This window comes from Muscardinus avellanarius, assembly GCF_963383645.1.
Source record: "Muscardinus avellanarius genome assembly, chromosome: X".
In the NCBI taxonomy this organism is placed as follows: Eukaryota; Metazoa; Chordata; class Mammalia; order Rodentia; family Gliridae; genus Muscardinus; species Muscardinus avellanarius.
This window is the reverse complement of record NC_137792.1, coordinates 67,371,116-67,380,372: the sequence shown is the minus strand read 5'-3', so window position 1 is coordinate 67,380,372 and position 9,257 is coordinate 67,371,116. Positions and strand designations below refer to the sequence as shown.

The 9,257-nt window shown below is 35.4% G+C and overlaps 1 pseudogene across 1 annotated transcript; it reads right to left on the bottom strand.

The window, feature by feature from the left end:
- Nucleotides 1-2,660: 2,660 nt before the first annotated feature.
- Nucleotides 2,661-3,309, bottom strand: LOC308278556 (programmed cell death protein 10-like; annotated as a pseudogene). Its single transcript has one exon. The product of its transcript is annotated as a programmed cell death protein 10-like (transcript).
- Between the last annotated feature and the right edge of the window lie 5,948 nt (nt 3,310-9,257).

The window sequence follows — 9,257 nt, the reverse complement described above, 5'->3', positions numbered from 1 at the left end:
AATGCAAACTTCTGATATCCTCAACTGCAAGGTATAAATCTGATTTTTTTAGATAATAAGTTTGTGATGATTTGTTACAGCAACAGGAGGAAACTAAAACACTAGTGTTATAGCAACAGAAAGAAACTAATACACTAGTATAAAACAATATTTAGAGGCCTCTAACAAAATCCAAGCCTCCTTTAACCTTTAGTTAGAGAAAGGATTCTCAGAGTACTACTTCTCCATGACTGATTCTAGGGCCCTCTATTCCTTGGCACTAAGATAAATTTCTAAGTGTGTTTAAGCTGCCCAAATGGCTCCAATTTTGACAAGAATCCACTGAACCAGCTGCCTGAGTCTAGAAGCCAGTTTTCTCCTACTTCATGTATAGTTAAAATCATCCAGTTTTCACTGACTCTTTAAGAGTAATGACCTACCTCTGCAAGTCATTGCTAATAACTTAACATTCCAAAAAGGATATATAAATGCTTATTCCTCTCCTTCCAGATTTCTAACTGACCAGATTAATAGCTAATCAGAAAATAATGCTATGAGTAGGTTCTTTTCACTCAAGAGGCATCAAATCAGAAACATATTTAAATTACAATTTAATTGCCTGCTTCCACTAAACAGGGTTAATAAACATAATGCAGGGAATGTAGTTGTTATTTCACAATGACTTTTTCACTGTTATTTTGTTTCTGAATTTAAAACAAAAGAAATATACAGTACATGGTAAAAATTTCTTACATTGTGAGGTGGAAGGAGGAGCCTCTTTCCTCTTGGCACAGCAGGGAAGGAAGAATCTCAGTTAGCTTAGGGGATTTGAGTTCTAGTTGTCATTGTGCTATCTATCATCTTGCTAAGTGAATTTAAGTCCTTCAGTTCATGTATCCATAAATTTGAACAAAGAGCATAATGTTAAAGAATCCTTTCATCTTTTTGAGTGTGGGGTTCTGGGCATTGAACCCAGAGATGGTGTCTACCACTGAGCCACATGCCCAACCTCTTTTATTTTTTGTTTTGAAGTACTATTTTGCTACATTTGGCGAAGGTAGTCTCAAACGATGATCTTCTGTTCTCAGCTTCCCAAGTACTGAGATTACAAGCCTATATCATCACACCCAACAAGAATCCTTTCATCTTTGGTAGTCTAAATATGAGGTTTCCTGATTTAGGATTCGTGGACCAATAAAATATCCTCTAATCATACTTATATATCTATAAATTTTATGGGTAGATTGTTATGGTACTGGTACAGAGAAACTGTACCAGTGTGAGATATAGCCATGGGTTCTTATTCTTAATTATCGTAGAAAAGAATAGCCAGAACTTCTTTTTAAATTTTTTTTATTTGTGCATTATATTCATACATCATATTGGGGTAAAAACTTATGTGGACATACATGTACATATCACTGATTTACCTCTACCCAATTCCCACCCCATTCCCTCCCCATCCCTCCTTCCCTTGCTTGGCTTTGTGGTTGACTTCGATATGTTTAAGTACATTGCGTGTTTTAGAGAATTTCCTTCTTTCCCCCTCTCATCCCCTCATTTAGGTTGCCTTGTTTACTCCTCTGTAGGATTTCCTTTTTCATCTAGAGTTCCTCCTATGACCCATTTCTCCTTAGCTTTCACAAAATAGGGAAAGCATCTGATTTCTTATTTTTTGTGACTGACTAATCTCAGCACATAATGTACTCCAGTTCCATTCATTTCCCTGAAAATGATGTAATTGAATTTTTTTTAATGGATGAGTAAAATTCCATTGTGTATATATACCACAGTTTTGTAATCCATTCATTTGTTGGTAGGCATCTTAGCTGGTTCCATAGTTTGGCTATGGTGAATTGTGCACCTATAAACATAGATATACATGCATTAGTTTGGTAGTTTGGCTTACTTTCTTTTGGGTAGAGACCCAGAAATGGTATTGCTGGATAAAATGGTAGATTTTTTCCCATTCTTCTGAGGATTCTCCATACTGTTTTCCAAAGTGGTTGCACTAATTTGCAATCCCACCAACAATGTTTTAGAGTTCTCACTTCTCAACATCCTCACCAGCATTTGTTGTTATTTGTGTTTTGAATGATTACCATTCTAGTTGGAGTTAGGTGAAGTCTCAGGGTAGTTTTGATTTGCATCTCTCTGATTGCCAAAGATGTTGAGCATTTTTTCATGCATTTATTGCCCATTTGAATTTCTTCTTTCATGAAGTGTCTATTTAGTTTGCTTGCCCATTTTGTTATTAGATTCTTTGGTTTTTTTAGTGTTGCATTTCTTTTTTTTTTACAGATGTAAAGTATTTATTGAATATTTGCCACCAAATATTGTTAAATACATCATCTTGCAGCATATCACTTTCAAGTTAAAATGTCAGAAACAAACACCAATATTTACAATTCTTTTAAAGAACATTAAGGCATAAATTCTTTTGGCTTATAATTCTTAAAAGAATGATAATAGCAAAAGTGATGCAAAATCTTCAGTGTGAGATTATGATTAAGTTACATTTTACAAAAATATGGTGTAAAATGGCAATAATCTCATTCAACAGTCCTGGATTAGATCCCTTCAGGAAGGACGGATCATTTATACAGTCAAACTTTAAAATTTACAGATAAAGGCAGTTTAATACTGCCACAGAGAAGTACAACTCTTAATATATACAACTTTCAGGCCACAGTTTTGAAGGTCTGAAGTATCAAGTTGGTTTGATGAATTAGTCTGTTGGCACTTATGAACACATTTACTGCCTTGCCATCTTTGAAATATGTTTTCAGAGTATCACTGAAACTTTTGGAGTACTTTGCAAATTCTTTTTTTTTTTTTTTTTGGTGTCCAAGTGCCCTGTGTTTCTGATATTGATATTTCTTGAAGACATTATTCACTGTATCAAGAAGTTCTTTTATTGCACTAGCTATATTCTTGATTGTCTGTAGAAATCACACTCGGTCATTAATCTCATCTGGGATCTTACTGATAATTTGCTTAACCGCACATGCCTTTCCATTTGGGTCCTGGAATTCTGGGTCTGGTCGTTCAATCATATACTCTTCTACATCATCAGCTGCCATACGATGGAGGGACTCTGTGAAGTTAATTTCTACACACACTTTTTTTCTCTAAAATATTCATGATATCTTGTGTGAGACCTGGATTTTCTTTTTCAGCCTTAATGAAAGCGGTTCTCAGTGTCTGAGCTGTAGACAAATTTACTATTTCTAGCTCATTAAACACAAGATACATGACTGCATAGAGGGGCATAGAAACCATGGAAGTGGTCTCAGCTTCATTCTTCATCTCTTCCATTGTCATCCTCATTCAAAAGCCAACTACAGTAGAAAAAGGAGTGCTAAAATGCAGGGGAATCTTCATTTACTGCAGTATTTTTTTCTTTATCATGTGGGACAAAGAATCAGGCATAAAACATAGACTGACCGGCAGCTGAGGCACTGACCTCATTTCCCACCTTTGGAGCCCTCTTCAACTCCTGGATCAATTCACTCTGGCGATGCTGAAAGGACACGAGAAGAACCTAGTGTTGAGTTTCTTGAGTTCTCTGTATATTCTAGATATTAGTCTTTTATCAGAGGACTATGGGGCAAAAATCTTCTCACATTATGTTGGCTCTCCATTGAGGCTCTTGAAAATTTCATTTGCTGAAGAGAAGCTCTTCAGTTTCATGCATTCCCATGTATTAATTCACCTTTTAATTTGTTGGGCCTTTGGGGTCTTGTTGAGAAAGTGTTTATCTGTGCCTATGTGTTGTAGTGTTGGACCTATGCCCTCTTCAAGGAGCTTCACATTCTCTGTATTGATTTCCAAGTCTTTGATCCATCTTGAATTGACTCTTGCGAAGGGTGAGAATGTGGGATTATTTTCCAATTTTCTGCATATGGTTAACCAGTTTTGCCAACACTATTTGTTGAACATGCTATCTTTTTCCAGTGTATGTTTTTGGCCCTTTTCTCAAAAATCAATTGGCTGAAAGTGTGTAGACTTGTTTCTGGGGCTTCTATTCTGCTCCACTGGTCTATGTATATGCTTTTGTGCCAGTACCATGCTGTTTTTATTACAATGGCTTTGTAGTATAGTTTAAAGTCAGGTATTGTGATTCCTCCTGCATGGTTTTTGTTGCTGAGAACACTTTGGGTATTCTGGGCTTTTTGTTATTCCAAATAAATTTAAGGACTGATTTTTCTATGTCTGTGAGGAATGATCTTGGTAGTTAAATGGGGATTACATTGAATCTGTAGATCACTTTTGGAAGGATGGCCATTTTAATGATATTTATTCTGCCAATCCATGAACATGGAAGATCTTTCCATCTTCTAAGAACTTCGTCATTTTTTTCCAATGTTTTATAATTTTACTTGTAGAGATATTTTACCTCCTTGGTCAAGTTTATTCCTAAGTATTTTATTTTTTGTGGGAGATCCTTAGTGGAAGTGTTTTCTGAATTTCTTTTTCAGTGGATTTATGGTTGGTGTACAGGAAAGCTTCTGATTTTTTAAGATTGATTTTGGATCCAGATACTTGCAGAATATTTGATCAGAACTATAAGCCTTTTGTTTGAGTTTGTTGTGTTTTCTAAATATAGTATCCTGTCATCTACAAATAGTGAAAGTATGAGTTCTTCTTTTCCTATTTGTACTCCTTTGATTTCCATTTCTTGCCTTATTGCTCTGGCTAGAGTCTCTAGTACTCTATTGAAGACTCGTGGTGATAATCCTTGTTTTGTTCCCTTTTTTAGGGGGAAATTTTTTTTTAATTTTTTATTGGTGCACTGTATTCATACATCATAGTGGGATACAAAAAACTTTTGTAGACATACATGCACACATCGCCCAGTCATCCCCCACCCGAACCCACCCCATTCCCTGACCATCCCTCCTTCCCATGCTTGGCTTAGTAGTTGATATCTAGTATTATAGAATTTTATCCAAAATTAAAAATGATAATCTCACATAACAGTTTCATTTGTCTGATACCAAGCTTTTGATAACTTAAAGATAACATTTAAATATTTCTTTTTGCTTTCTTTCTTACCAGAAAATATTTTTTTCTTTTTCTTTTTTAGGTGAAACTATCATATATTTATATATTTATTTTTCAGAAAAAAATCTATCCTAATATGGAATATGGACTCTAGATACCCAAAAAGATCTCGAAAAAGAGCAAAGCTGGAAGATATGTATTTTCTAATTTCAAACCATATAAAGCTGCAATAATTGAAACAGTGTAGTACTGTTCTAAAGGCAGATATATAAACCATTGGAGTTAAATACAAGCCTAGAGCTAAATTCTTCCCTATATTATCAAGTTATTTTTGACAAGGTTTCCACGAACATTTGGTGGTAGAAATGATAATCTTTTAACTAAATATTGTTGAAAAATAATAATTACATGAAAAAGAATAAAATAGGACCCTTACCTAATCCCATATACAAATATTAACTCAAACTATATAAAATACCTAAATATAAATCTTAATACTATAAACTTTTAGAAGAAAATCTGGGTCATAAAACCTCACAACATTGAGATTGGCAGTGATTTCTTGGATATGATTTCAATGGCACAGGCAACAAAAGGGTATACAAACTCCCTAACAAATAAAATATTGTATATCCAAAGACAATGTAAACAGAGTTAAAAGTTACTGATAGAATGGGGTAAAATATTTCCAAATGCTATATCAGAAGTTATATTAATATTCCAACTAGAAATCCTAAAAATTAACAATAAAAGCAAACAATACAATATAGAGATAGGTATACGACTAATATAAATAATGAATCTCCACAGATAACTATTCTTAGTTTTCTGTTGGATGGAAAATCTTGTTTCTCTGGTTCTGGTGTGTGTTACCTATTTCTTCTTTGTAGTTAATCTCTTTGAGTATTTTCTCTAGTGCTGGATTTGAAGACATAAATTTCTTCAATTTCTGTTTGTCATGGAAGCTTTTTATTTCTCCATCTAATTTGATAGAAAGTTTTTCTGGGTAGGAAATTTTTGGCTGGAAGTTGTTTTCTTTCAGAGTTTGGTATATGTTACTCCAAGCCCTTCTGGCTCTCATGACTTGCTTTGAGAAGTCTGGAGTAATTCTAATTGGTTTGCCTTTGAATGTCACTTGGCCCTTTGTTTTTGTTGCCTTTAAGATTCTCTGCTTGGCCTCCACAATGGTCATTTTGACAATTATGTGGCATGGGGATCCTCTTCTTCGATCCTGTCTAAATGGAGTTCTATAACTTTCCTGGACCTGTGTATCAACCTCTTGCTCTATGTTTGGACATTTTTTTTGCTATTACTTCCTTGAAGAGATTGTTGATCCCTTTGCTTTCACCTTCTTTTCCCTCCTCTATTCCAATTATTCTTAGGTTAGCTCTCTTTAAATGGGCCCATATTTTTTCAATGTCAAATTCCTGCTGTTGGATTTTTTTCTAAATTAGAAACTATGAGTTCATTTTTGGAGTGATCATCTTCTAGGAGGGAGATTCTATTCTCCATGCAGTTTAATCGATTGTCTATACTTTGAATTGAGGCCTTTACTTCAAGAGTTCCTTTATTTCTTTTAAACTCTTTCTATATTCTTTTCGAAGGTCCTGTATTATTTTGACAGTTTATTTCTGATTTGGTCTTCTGGAGATCTCTGAATTTCTGTGTTAACAGGTTCTGATACTGTGGGGTTGTGGACATTTTTAACTCCATGGCTATTTCTCTTTTACATGATTTCAGAAGTCTATGCCTTTTCTGGGTTCTTCTCTGGGTCACTATGACTTCACTTAGGGTACTCTGGATCTTGAGTCTGTGGTAATGTCAATCACCACTATTCCTTTACTGGGTTGTATCTCCAAGTTTCAGACACAGGGAGTTAATTGAGGCTGCATGAGACCATGGGTTACCAGGCTGGGTGTTTTTACATGGGGAGCTGTGACTAGGGTGTAGTATCTCTGCCACTCCTACTCCTTTACTGGGTTGGACTGCAAAATCAGACCCTGGGAGATTACCAAAGCAAGTCCCTGTGGGTGCAGTACTGGTATTTCTCTTCTAGGGGCCTCAATTTATCTTACAGTTATTGAGTGTGCTGATCTGAAGCTGTTTTGGGGTGCCATATACTCACCAATGCATCTGGCAATATGGCGCTGCTGACACGCCCTTGGCAGGTGTGAGGCTGGCATATATCTTTTCTGGTTTTGAGTTTTGTTCTTAGTCCCTAGAGGGAGTGATGAGCTTGGCCACTGGGAGTTTTAGATGTTCTTTGAGCTAAAAAAAAACTGCTGAATTATACCCATATGATCCTCAGCTGCTCACTTCAGCACCTTGTTTACCTTTCTTCTCTAGAGTTTGGTGGGTTGTTGAATGTGCTGATTTGGAGCTTTTGCGGGTGCAGTGAACTCTGCTGCTGCTGCTGGCGATATGGCACTGCTGCCACGCCCTCACCCATGAGGCTGGCATATTTCTTTTCTGGTTTTGAACTCTGTTTTGTGTCCCTTTCTTCTCTGGACCCTGGTGCTGTGAGGCAATATGGCACCAGCGTGGCTCCACCACCGCAATGTGGGCTGGTTTCTTTTCTGGTTTTGGGTTGTTCTTCTAGCCTTCTTTTTCTCTGTTCCTTGTATTTACAGTTTTTATTTCTCTGCTGATGGTGTTTTCTGGCTATTAGAAGTGCTGATTTTGTGGCAATAGAGATCTGTTCTTAGCAGGACTCGTAAATGCTGCTTTTCTCAGTCGCCATCGTCCCAGAAGTCCCTTTTTTTCGCTGTAAGCTTAAACAATTTTATTATTACAAAGACAGAAAGATATGACAGGTTAAAGCACTGCATTAAAGGAATAAATGCAGTGGAATAACTTGAAAATATGCTACTGGAGTTTTAGATACAATTTTTTATAGATACATGGTCCTTCATCTTGCTCATCCAATAATTTTCTAACCTAGGTGTGAACCCACCCATTAATTCCATGCAGGTCTTTTTTATTATAATGGATATTATGATTATGGGGATTTCTTGCTTGATATAAAAGCCTTCTTCCAGCCTTACTGCAGGTGTGGGCCCAGGTCTTTGGTAGAACTTGAATGATTAACAAATTCAGGGGTCAAATGGTGTCTGCTCCCCTTTGACAGAGTTCTGTACACTCCTCTCGCACTCTTGGGGAATTCTTAGCTTATCTGCTAGATGTTATTTATTAGGTAAACCAGTTTTTAGGATATGAAGATTCTAGGTTTCCACTCCTGTATGTAATTGTTAATTACCTTTGGTGAGGGAACTCTACTTTATAACAACTGCCTGAGTTCCTGGCAGCAAAAGGGCTCTAACTACTTTCTAGATTTTAAAACTAATTTCTTATATATTAATACCAAAGTCATTTTCCAATACATTAATTACCAAGTCATTTTTAATCCCTGCACATTAATACCAAAGCTATATTCAAATACATTTTGAAACCATTTCCCAATACCAACACATGGACTACATAATTATAATGTATATACCTAAATATATATACTTATAAACATAAATATATAAGTCCTATGTATACATATATAAGGTATATATATACCTTACATTCAAATGTTTGAATACCTTATATTCAAACATTTATATACACATATATGTGATAACATATATGTTAATAAATATATGTTAAATATAAACATATATGTTAATACATAACATATATGTTATTTTTCAAAGCTACCATAATAATTTTATAAAAGACATTTCATCACCAAATAATTGAAATGGCATAATCTAAAATGATAGGGCAGTTTATTATGTTGAATTGTAGTTTTTGTTTTATTTAAAGATATGGAAAATATTGTCAAGTACTGCCAAAGTTTCTTTGCTCCACCTTTAAGAATCAGTGTTCTACAGCATTCAAGCTTTCTTCTTTTTCTTCTTAATTCACCCTGGGTGGGCTATTACCTATACCAGATCTGCTTATTGCTGCTCCAGTCAGAATGTCATGAGAGGGTAATATCACTGGACTTTTTCCTCTCCAGCTCTGCCTAATATTCCACAGAGAATAGGAAGAAGTAAAAAGTGGCAACAGAACCAGGGGTTGATGACTTAGAAAAAAATTAAAACAACACATGTGAGCACATACATATTTCAAAAGAAGTATAAAAATTGAAATATGGCCTCTGGCTACTGAAGGTGTGTCTCTTTTATCTGATCCTGGATTATAGTGAAAAATGCTATGACTTGAGTCTTTCTACACATTCAGGCAGCTAGACCAATTTTTTTTTTATTTTGTGCAGGGGGGCT